Consider the following 10,904-nt stretch of genomic DNA (forward strand, 5'->3'; position numbering starts at 1 on the left):
TCACAAAAAAATATAATTCTCCATAAAAATGAAAAGAAAAATACATCTTCTATAGTTCTATCTGGGATACGAGTTCAAGTTCACAAATACATTTCTTCTATCTAGAGAAGCAATATACCAAAAGAATAATGTGAGTGGAAAAATGTGTTAGCTTGGATTAGCATTCGGTATCCACTCCACCCCATTGTGCAAGTCTGAGAAAAACCACTTTGTGCAAGAAAATGCTGGAGGTAGGTTCGTATCCACTCCACCCCTCCTGAGACCCGGATAACCAGGATCAGCATTCGATAATGATCCTAGAGGGAGATAAAAGCATCTTAACATTTCATACAACAAAGCTTTTTACTTCATTATTTGTAATAAAATGAACTTTTAGTCAATTTCGTATTTCCATAAGAAATTGATATAGTCTTATATGGAAAACAAAAAATGAGACTCACCACCGTGTACAACAGAACTCGAATTTGAACTTCTCGTAAACTTGTTTCCAGCACTGTCTGTGCAGAAATCTTTATCCATTACCACTATCACTCGTCCATAACTAGATGATAACCCCACAAGAAGAGAATATTTGAGGTAAGACTGAACAATCCTTAGGGTGGATGGTATAACTTGCCTAGCACCAAAAACAAGCAGCTGTATATAAAAGAGGAGGGTATCTATAAGAGTTGTTTAAATGCTGTTGTCAAACTAAAGCAAAACATCGATTGTTAAAAGCTAGTAAAAAATGGTTGTATTGAGCTCACAGTGGAGCCATGGGAGATAAAGGCACAGCTAAAGTGAAGTGACAATCCTTCTTATGGGATCCTGTATTGCCAAGTACCCACAAAAAAATAGAAAAATAAACTTGTTATAGAGCTCATAATCTAGTTTTTGCAGATGGCCTAGCTATTGAATGGGATCAAGAAATTCTACAAGGCATGAAGATTCAAACTAGGTGGATCTTCACTCTAGTGAACTGAACTTGGCTTCTTGATTGCAGGTAGTGTGGCCAAATAAAGCTTTTGCATAGTGGCAAACTGGCAACTCTTTGCCCAAGTAATATTTAGCAAATTTGCATGTTTGTACATCCTCTTGAGTAGACATCTTTTTGCTATACAATATAACATTTCCCTTAAGAAAAATTATAAGGAAAAAGAAATTGCTATAAAAACAACGTTAACAAAACCATAAATTTGATTAAAAGGTAGCGTCAGCCATCTATCAGCACTTATTTTGACAAAACCAAACAAAATCCAAAACTGAAAGAATCAAAAAACAATGTGCAGAAAAAGATAGAACCAAAAGATAATTACAAAGACCATCATCTCTAAGCCTTATCCCAACTATATGGAGTCAGCTACAGGTATCTTCCTTCACCTCCATTCTGTTTAAAAAAATATACTGGACCAGATGCTCGAACCAGAAAACTTCACAAGGTCCTAGTTCCCAGTTTGGAACAGTTTTCATGGTCATTATTGTTAAACCGAATCCTTAACCTAGAAAATCAGGAACTGGACAGCTTTCCTGTTAGATCTCTATTCCAGTAATTGAAATATGATACAAACCCACTATCCAAAATGTGTACCTGCCATTATAATTCCTTTTTACCAAAACCTGATTTGGCCAGCTTTGTTGGACAATGGATGAACCAATAGGTAGCAAGTTAATCAAGTTGTTCAATCTGGAAGAGGCATAGGTCTTTGAAGCCTCCCTTGGCCAATTGACTACCACACTGAAATCCCCTTCAGTCACCAACCCACTTAACCAGTACCAAAGGATAGCCTAAATCCTCCAAACTAAGGACATGACCTTGGCTATACCAAATCTCCACAAAATGGGACCAGAATGATAGAGATACAGAAATATTGCTCTAGTCTTTAGCCTTGGTTTTGAGAAAACACTAGACCTTTGACCCAGGAACCGGACCCCTAACCGGTTCATTGTCTAATTCGGTTTTAAAAACCTTGGTTCTGAGAGGACACTAGACCTTTGTAAACGGCAATGGAACAAACACCACCTAAGTGGATTCCAATCTTCAACCTAAATATCTCTCTCAAGTCTCAAAGGAGCCTATGATTATTTACCCAAAAAAATGGGGGCCCGTAATTGAATCAAATTCCATAAAAAAAGGAAGAAAAGTTGCATTCAAATTCTCTCATTCCCTAACTTGATAACCTGGTAACCTTGTGTTCACACAAGTCACGACTATGACCAACCATTTTCTAATTTATCACCTCTATGAAATGGGTTGATTGAGGTTTTGTGCACTTAATTAATTTCAATAAAAAAACAATAACTTAATTTAGATGGCAGTACAAAGTACAAACATTATTAGGGTTAGATCTGTCAACGGTTGAATCAAAAAAGGGTAGATGAGTTATTTAGCAGAAGTCAAGAAGGAAATTCATTTCTAGGCTTTTTTATGCATTCGGTATTCCCATCCAGAAATGGAAAAACCCACAGAAAGGGATGAAAGCATTCTGTTTTTCTGCTCTATTTATTACCGTTATTAATATTGATTGCTGTTTTTAAATTTTAATTGATGGATGGTAGTACCCTAGAATTCAAATCATATTTATCTGTTCTGCCGGTGGGTTGTTGAAGAGCTTTCAATGCTCACAGCTCACTCTCCTTCCTCAAGCCAAGACCATCACAAACTTTCAACTATCACAGAGTTGAAAAACTCTGCTCACAACTATCACATATCGATTTAATCAAAACAACAAATTAATCAATAGATTATCAATTATGAGCTATACTCACCGATTGCCTAGATTGACTGGTGTGAAAAACTAGTTAAAGGTAGCAGTGAAGAAGTAGATCGATCCCAAATAGAGTAGGAGCAGATTTGCAAAACATAAAACCATATTTTAGTTAGTGAAAAAAAAAAGGAAAAAGGAGGAAGAGGAGGCAAGGAAGCTGAACATGGGCGGTGGATTTTGAAGGAGGAAGTGACGAGAGAGAGGAGAATGAGGGTTGGAAACTTCAATCGGGGGTTTGAGGGGGGTTTTTTGGTCATTTTTCTTTTTATTGTTTTAACCGGCTGGAATGGGAATCCGATTCCTGGGGGATGGATCGGGAATGGCCATTCCCCCAAATGGGGGATTGCCATTCCGCTTTGAATGGGAATCGGATTCCGATTCCGCCCAAAAATCGGGATGGATCATTCTGATCATTCTTTCCATCACCATAGTCGAACCATTTTCAAAACGAAAATTTATAATGCTTGAAAGATATCATACTAGAAAGGCTTTGAGCAATTACAACCGGGTGATAAATTTTTTGTCTATCTAGCATTATAGTCGAACTCATTTTCAAAACCCTTGACTGTCTTTCGTTGCTGTAGGGATAACACAATCGTTTGAACCGATGACCATTTCGCGCTATAGTGGCGACCGGTGACCACATTGTAATAAACGCCGTTTAGGGGCATTTTGTCCTTTTAGCCTATACCGTCAATTTCACTATTCAGTTCACCCGTAAAAATTTTAGCTCTACCGTGGGATGAATCTTGACCGTGAATCGATGTCAAATTTACGAACAAGATGTACTTTATAGGAGGGCTACCGGTAAAATAGGAGGGAGCTGTAATTTCATATTTCTGAGGTGGAGTTAGGGGTACGGTTCAGTTACTGAACCGTGGGTTTTTTTTTCTTTATAACTGAATCAGTACTATCAGTTTTTGGAAAATCGGTAATCGAAATCGAACCGAAATTAGTTGGTTAATCGTTGATTCAGTTCATCGGTTTTTTTATTTTTACAATATTATAAAAATATATCTAAATATATAATAAAAAATTATAAATATATAAAATATTATATTTTAAATAATAAATAATATATCATATATTATAAATATATATTTATATATAATGCATATTTATTCATTTATAATATATAAAGTATATATAATATACATAAACATATATAAAATATATAGAAATATATGTATACCACAGTCAATTCGGTTAACCACCGGTTTTCTATTAACTAAAACCGAATCGATACCTTTAATTTTTTAAAAATACCGAACTGAAATCAAACCAATCGATTCGATTAACCAATTTTTTTATTCGATTTCGATCGGTTTTTTAATCGATTCAATTTTTTGGTTTTTTTCTTGACCCGTAGGTGGAGTCTACTTATCCCTCAATTATTCTAATTGCACTATTGTAGGATATTCTAATAACATGTATTAAGTAATTTTAGAACCCATCAGGCCATAAGGTATCTTTTCGTATTTATTAGATACCTCAAGTGTAGGGTTGTTCATAACAAGACCCAAACCGACCAACCCAGTTCGACCCAACCCGAGTTGGCCTATTTTTCTTCAACACCAATCGGTTTTGGGCTACAAAAATGTGTAAATTAACAGTTCGGTTCGGCTTCGGTTTTCATGTGTGAAAACCAAAACCAAATCGACCTAAACTGAGTATTAGTTATTACTTAACTAGGATGTCTCTATCCTATTTACAACCTAACTTAGTTTCTAGTCCTCTTTAGGAATGCCATTAATGGCAAGCATTGCAAGGCAAGGAATCCCTAGTCCGCTTCTTGCATTTTTTGGAAAGGTTTAAAAAAAGGATCCATACTCTCCAAGGTCCTTTACACCAAAAAGGAAATGACAAATAGGTGTCGTTTTTTTCTTAGATTATAAGTCTTTCCAATTTCCAAAATTCAGTCTTCTTTCTCTAATACAATTTGACTCTTCTATTCTTGGTAACTTGGTCTGCCCTCAACTCAAGCACTCTCATTCTCTCAACTCTCAAGAATCAAAATTTTGAAATTTCAAGTTCATTGTTCAACTTCAAGTCTTCAACATCACTCAACTCTCAACTTGGTTCTCCCATCTTTTCATTCTCTCAACTCCAGCTCAAGTCTCAACTCTCAACTTCTCAAGACTCAAGCAACAAGCATCACATTCAGTCATTCAAAGAAAGTATTTTTTTATTTAATATTTTAAAATTGAATGCATGTTACAAGTTGATATATTTTATTTGTGTTTTGTATAAGTTTAAGCTTTGAAAAAAATCTGGTTATTTATGATATATTTGCAAAAAAAACTTCAGCTTTGTATGAAAAACCTAATCTATTTAAATATATATTTTATATTTAAAACTGTTAAATATAGATATTTCAGTTTTGCATAAAAACCGAAATATCTGAAAAAATATATATCTAAAAAATATATTCTAAAAAATATCTGTTAAATATAGATATTTAAGTTTTAAATAGTAAATATATATCTGAAAAAATAAATATTCTGAAATATATCAGATATATATTTCCAAAAAATATACTCTGAAATATTGTATATAATATGTGTATTTCCAATATATAAATATTAAAGCTGAAATATAGTAATATGTTTGAAATATATATAATAAAGCCGAGATATTTCCATAAATATATATCTGATATATTTTGGAATATATATTTTTGAAATATACTAATAGGTATTTATAGTAATTTCATAATTGCACAAACACTATATTTTTATATATTTCAGTTTTAAATCTATTTCCAAAATATACATTCTGAATTTCAGAATCTAAGATATATATATATATTCTGAAACACATTTTTATATATTTCAGTTTTAAATATATTCCAAAAAATATATCCTAAAATTTTATATATATAATATGTATATTTCCGAAATAAAGCTGAAATATATATTTCCTTAAATATATATCCAAAATATATATATATATATAATATCAGATATTTCAATATATATATATATAATATAATATCATATATATATATATATAATATAATATCAATATATATAATATAATATCAGAATATATATTTCAAAAAATATATATTCCAAAGCATATTTTTATTATTTTATATATTTCAGTTTTATTAATGTTAAATAAAAAAAATAACATATATAGTTTTTTTATTAAAACCAATTAGTTGCTTTTTCTTAATTTGTTACATTAGGGATGTTCATCTTGAGAAACTCAATAATCATTATATTATCCAATTACAGAAGCGACCCCATAGGCTTTCGCTTTCGCGTCTCTCTAAAATTGCAGTCATGGTAAAATCTTGGTTTATTTAATCATCAGGGACTCCCAAGCACTCGATTCAATAGAAGCCCAAAGAAGTGAATATGGTACCCAAATAACGAGTGATATGTAAAAAGCAAGTCTGATTACGCCTATTCCTAATCCTAAACGGAATGTAACGACGTAGGGATCCATATGTAAACATAGTATCTATTTACATACGCTCGAATGACCCCTTCTCATAATGAGAATGTACATAACCCTATTCCGGTCTGGTCCGGTATGGAATGAACTTATAATCATGGAATCAACCGATATAGACTTGAACCTTGTTCCTACATGACCCGATCAATTCGATCAGGCATTCGCCATCTATTTTCATTGTTCAACTCTTTGACAACACGAAAAAACCATTGCATTGTTCAACTTATAATGGTATTTTGTTTTCAAATGGATCCTAAAAGAAGTGAAAATGTGCATGGAGTTGATGAAGTTGAAGATCCCGTAGCAATGGGTAGGGTTATTCATAAGAAGGCCCAACCCGACCAAAACGACCAATCTGAACCGACCCAACCCGAGTCGGCCAGGTTTTCATCAGCACGGGTCGGTTTCGGGTTGTGCAAATTCTTAAACCGACCCGAACCGAACCGACTTAGTTCCTAGTTCAAATATAAAGTTCCAAAGCCCATTAGGCCACCTAGTTTTTGAATGGTTGCAAGAAATTTTGGATTAGTGAATAGTGATTAATGAACAACTTTTGTGATTAACTTTTCATTTAACTTTTATCATAGGAGATGGCTGAAATGATGTTCAATTTATGACTGTTTTTAAAATTAGCAAGATTTTATCACAAGGATGAACTTAGAATCGAAACCGACCCAAACTAACTTAAACCGACCAGGTCGGTTTTGCTTAGCATTGGGTCAGTTTCGGTTTCTATGTTAGGTAACCCGACCAGGTCGGGTCGGTTGGAAAAACCGCAGTAAGCCGACCCAACCCGACCCGTGAACAACCCTAACAATGGGCTCAAAGCAACAAGATTTTGATGCTACAAATCCGGTAAAAAATCCCCCTTCTCCTTGTAAAATTATTAGGACACATCCCACTAAGCAAAACAAAAGGCAATGTTCTAAATTAAAATCAGAAATTTGGGATCATTTCACTAAAATGGAGGATAAGAATGAATATAGGGTTGCATGTAACTATTGTGGCAAAGATTATGCATGTGACACAAAAAATCATGGCACTAGTAACATGTGGAGTCATTTGCAACAACAATGCATAAAATATCCCTATAAGGTTGATAAAAGACAGAAGGCATTGTCTTTTAAGCCTAAAAGTGAAGGATGAGAAGATGGTCTCACTACTGGTAAGCTAAAAGCAGTGACCTTTAGTGTTGAGGAAGCTAGAAAGGGGCTTGCTAAAATGGTTATAATTGATGAATTGCCTTTTAGAATTGTGGAGGGAGAAGGATTTAAGAACTACTCTCGAGCTTTGCAACATAAGTTTATAGTCCCATCCTGTATCACAGTTTCTAGAGATTACATGAAAAATTTTATCTTGAGGAGAATATGAAACTACAAAAAGTGATGAAAAATCAACATATATGTCTTACCACTAATTCTTGGTCATCAATCCAAAATTTAAATTATATGCGCTTGACTACATATTGGATTTATAGTGAATGGAACTTGAATAAAAAAATTTTAAACTTTTGTCAAGTTCCTAATCACAAGGGATAAACAATTGATAAGACTATTGATGATTGATTGCTAGAATGGGGCATTGATGTAATTTTTACAATTACTGTTGATAATGCAAGTTCTAATGATGGTGCAATTAGATATTTAAAAAGAAGAACTAGGGGATTGGAAATGCACCATCTTAGAACATGAATTCATGCATTTAAAATGTTCTACTCATATTGTGAATTTGATAGTAAAAAAATGATTGGAATACTTACATGAGTCTATTCTCAAAATCCAAAATGCAGTAAGATATGTGAGATCATCTCCATGTAGGTTTCAAACTTTCAAAATGTGTGTTGAGAAGGAGAAAATAGAAAATAAGAATCATGTATGCCTTAATGTTGAGACTAGGTGGAATTCTATCTATTTGATGTTGGAAGTTGTTGTAAATTTTGAAAGAGCTTTTGACCGATTAGGTGAGAATGACCCAAGATATCTCTTATACTTTGAAAGCGGTGATGATGATGAAAATGAGGAGAGTGGAGGTGGGAATAGGAGAGGAAAAGGGAGAGAGAATAAGCATGTTGGGCCTCCTAATTATGATGATTGGGACAATGTCAGATGTTTTGTGAAGTTCCTAAAGCTTTTCTATAATGTAACATTATGGTTTTCGGGGTTTCTGTATGTTACTTCGAATGCATTTTTTCTTGAACTCGTGGCATTGCAAACTAGTTTGATTTGTTTGTCTAGAAGTGTAGATAGTCTCTTGAATTCTATGGCAGAGCACATGAAACAGAAGTTTGATAAATATTGGGTGAACCTTAAAAATTTGAATTTCTTGTTATATATTGCCTTTGTTTTGTATCATTGTTAAAAATTAAAATATGTGAAATTTTATTTTAGTCAAATATATGATAGTTTGAGGGTTAGAGAGATGACCGAGAGAGTAGAGGCAACTCTTAATCATTTATATTACCATTATCATGATCATGAATGCAATTCAAATTTTAATGTTGAACATGAAACATCAAGTTCAAGTAAAGCTTCTAAGGAGATGGATTTTGATGATAATGAAGAGGATACATGGAGATTCTTAGCATCTCAATTTGCAAAGCACTTAAAAAGTGAATAAAGTGTAGAAAGTAAATCTGAGGTTGCAATGTATTTGTTAGAGAGTTGTGAAAAGCCAAATGATTCATTTGACATTTTGATTTAGTGAAAAATGAAATCTCAAAAGTATCATAATTTTTCTCAAATAACAAGAGATGTCTTAGTCATTCCAATTTCTACAGTTGCTTCTGAATCAACATTCAGCACGAGTGGGAATTTACTTGATCCATTTAAGAGTTCACTATCTCCAAAAATTGTGGAGGCTCTTATATGTAGTCAAGATTGGTTACGGTCCCAACCAATCCCAATTGATGTTTGAGAAGCTATGGATGAAGTGAAAAAATATGAAGAAATTGTATTAGGTAATATTTGTTATTTTACGAATAAACTTTATTTCATAATATTATTTATAACTTATATAATTTTTTGGGTTACATACTAATATTTGTTTATTTGTTTTAGAATTCCGAGGAACAACAGAACAAGTGTAATTAAGTGATGATGATTGATGTTTTGGTAAGACTTAATAATCTTTTCAAGTGTAATTATTTTTTCTACAATTTAAAATTTCATTTTCCAAGTAATGTGACAATCTAAAATAAACTTTTCTTGTTTGTTTCTTGGCAGTTGAATCATTAGCATAGCAGCATTTCATCTTCAAACATGAAGTTCCAAAGTCCATTAGGCCACCTAGTTTTTGAATGGCTTCAAGCAATTTTGGATTAGTGATTAATAAACAACTTTTGTTATTAATGTCTCATTTAAATTTTATCATCGGATGGCTGAAATATTGTTCAATTTATGACTGTTTTTAAACCTCACTTAACACTTATTTTTACATGAAGAATCTGTTATTTACTTGAATTGAATTCGGAATTGTCTTGACCAAATCATACTTGAAATCCATTTTAATATTAATTTGGAGTTTTTAGAAGGTCCAAACCTGGAAAATATGGGTAATGGGTTTGGATAGAAATGGGTCATGGGTCTAGCAAGAAATGCCTCAGGCCGGAAAACCCATTGAAGTGGGGAAAGAACTCTATTCAGTCTGTTCATTCTCCGTCTCATGTATTTTGTCACTATTTTGGAGTCTTTCCACAGCCTGCTAAAGTGTGTTCAGCTAATCCAAATTCTAGCCCATCCCCATGCCCATAACCTCCCCACAACCAGTCAAAAAACTTACTAATTGAGCCACTTCGTGATTTCAGTTAAATAACTATGGAAGGCCTTTTGGGAAAGAGTATTAACAAAAAAAAAATAGACTCAAATTCTCATAAGAAGATCATCAAATATATGTTTTATGCGATCAGCAGAGAAGGTATTCTTCAAATATGCATTTGCAAGTGCAATTTGGGTGTCAGTGCAAATTGGAATCAATCCTGATATTGTTGAAAATAAATGCATCTACCATGGAAGGAGAAGTTTACTAGCAATAATGAGAAAGCAATATATTTTCTGTTTATTTTTAAACCAATTTATTTGTTAAAATGACATTAAAATAATCAAAGGATACACTTTAGTATCCTTATTGTCTCTACAAATTAATGGCTTCTCCGAACAGGATGAGAGAACCCAAAAGGAATGAATAAATCAAGCTCTACATCACAAAAAATAAAAAGAGAAACCCAGCAGCTTTGCACTGGGTTTTCCAGCCTCAATTCCGAGCTCTACATCCATTGATGCCAATTCCCTTAAATATGTATCTGGATCCCCTACAACTTAGCCACCTATAACTGGTCCAAAAGTCAGAATGAACAGAAACATTATAACAATTTGATTCTGCTGCATTTAAATGGAAGGCAGACACAAAAAAGACTGTTTTATCCTTTATTCTTCTTCAAAATTTTAAAATAAAACAAAAAAAAAAAGAGAAAAAAGGCTAATTCATCAAAACCCGAACCACATTTATAGGAACATATTTGGTTCCAAATGACAAGAATCCTAGACTCTATAATCAGAGAAGAGCATGTTTCCCATTTCACCCAATAACACCTACTGTCAAGAGAAGAAAATAGCTTACCTTTGAGCAGTAACAAAGTGACAAGAGTGGAAGTGATTTGGAGATGGAACAGTTACGGTAGAATACAGTGTTATGAGAAGACCT

At 33.2% G+C, this 10,904-nt stretch overlaps 1 long non-coding RNA gene across 2 annotated transcripts; it reads right to left on the bottom strand.

Moving 5' to 3' along the window:
* On the bottom strand, positions 1–3,279 carry LOC104597606 (uncharacterized). Of its 2 annotated transcripts, none has more exons than XR_016078768.1 (3): positions 2,746–3,279; positions 441–616; positions 1–296 (listed from the first exon to the last, which is right to left on the bottom strand). It is a non-coding gene; the product is annotated as an uncharacterized LOC104597606 (long non-coding RNA). The 2 variants fall into 2 exon arrangements; XR_002022680.2 differs by having other exon boundaries at positions 441–636.
* Between the last annotated feature and the right edge of the window lie 7,625 nt (positions 3,280–10,904).

The sequence above is a fragment of the Nelumbo nucifera genome, chromosome 7, assembly GCF_055504915.1.
Source record: "Nelumbo nucifera cultivar China Antique chromosome 7, China Antique-T2T, whole genome shotgun sequence".
NCBI classification, from domain to species: Eukaryota; Viridiplantae; Streptophyta; class Magnoliopsida; order Proteales; family Nelumbonaceae; genus Nelumbo; species Nelumbo nucifera.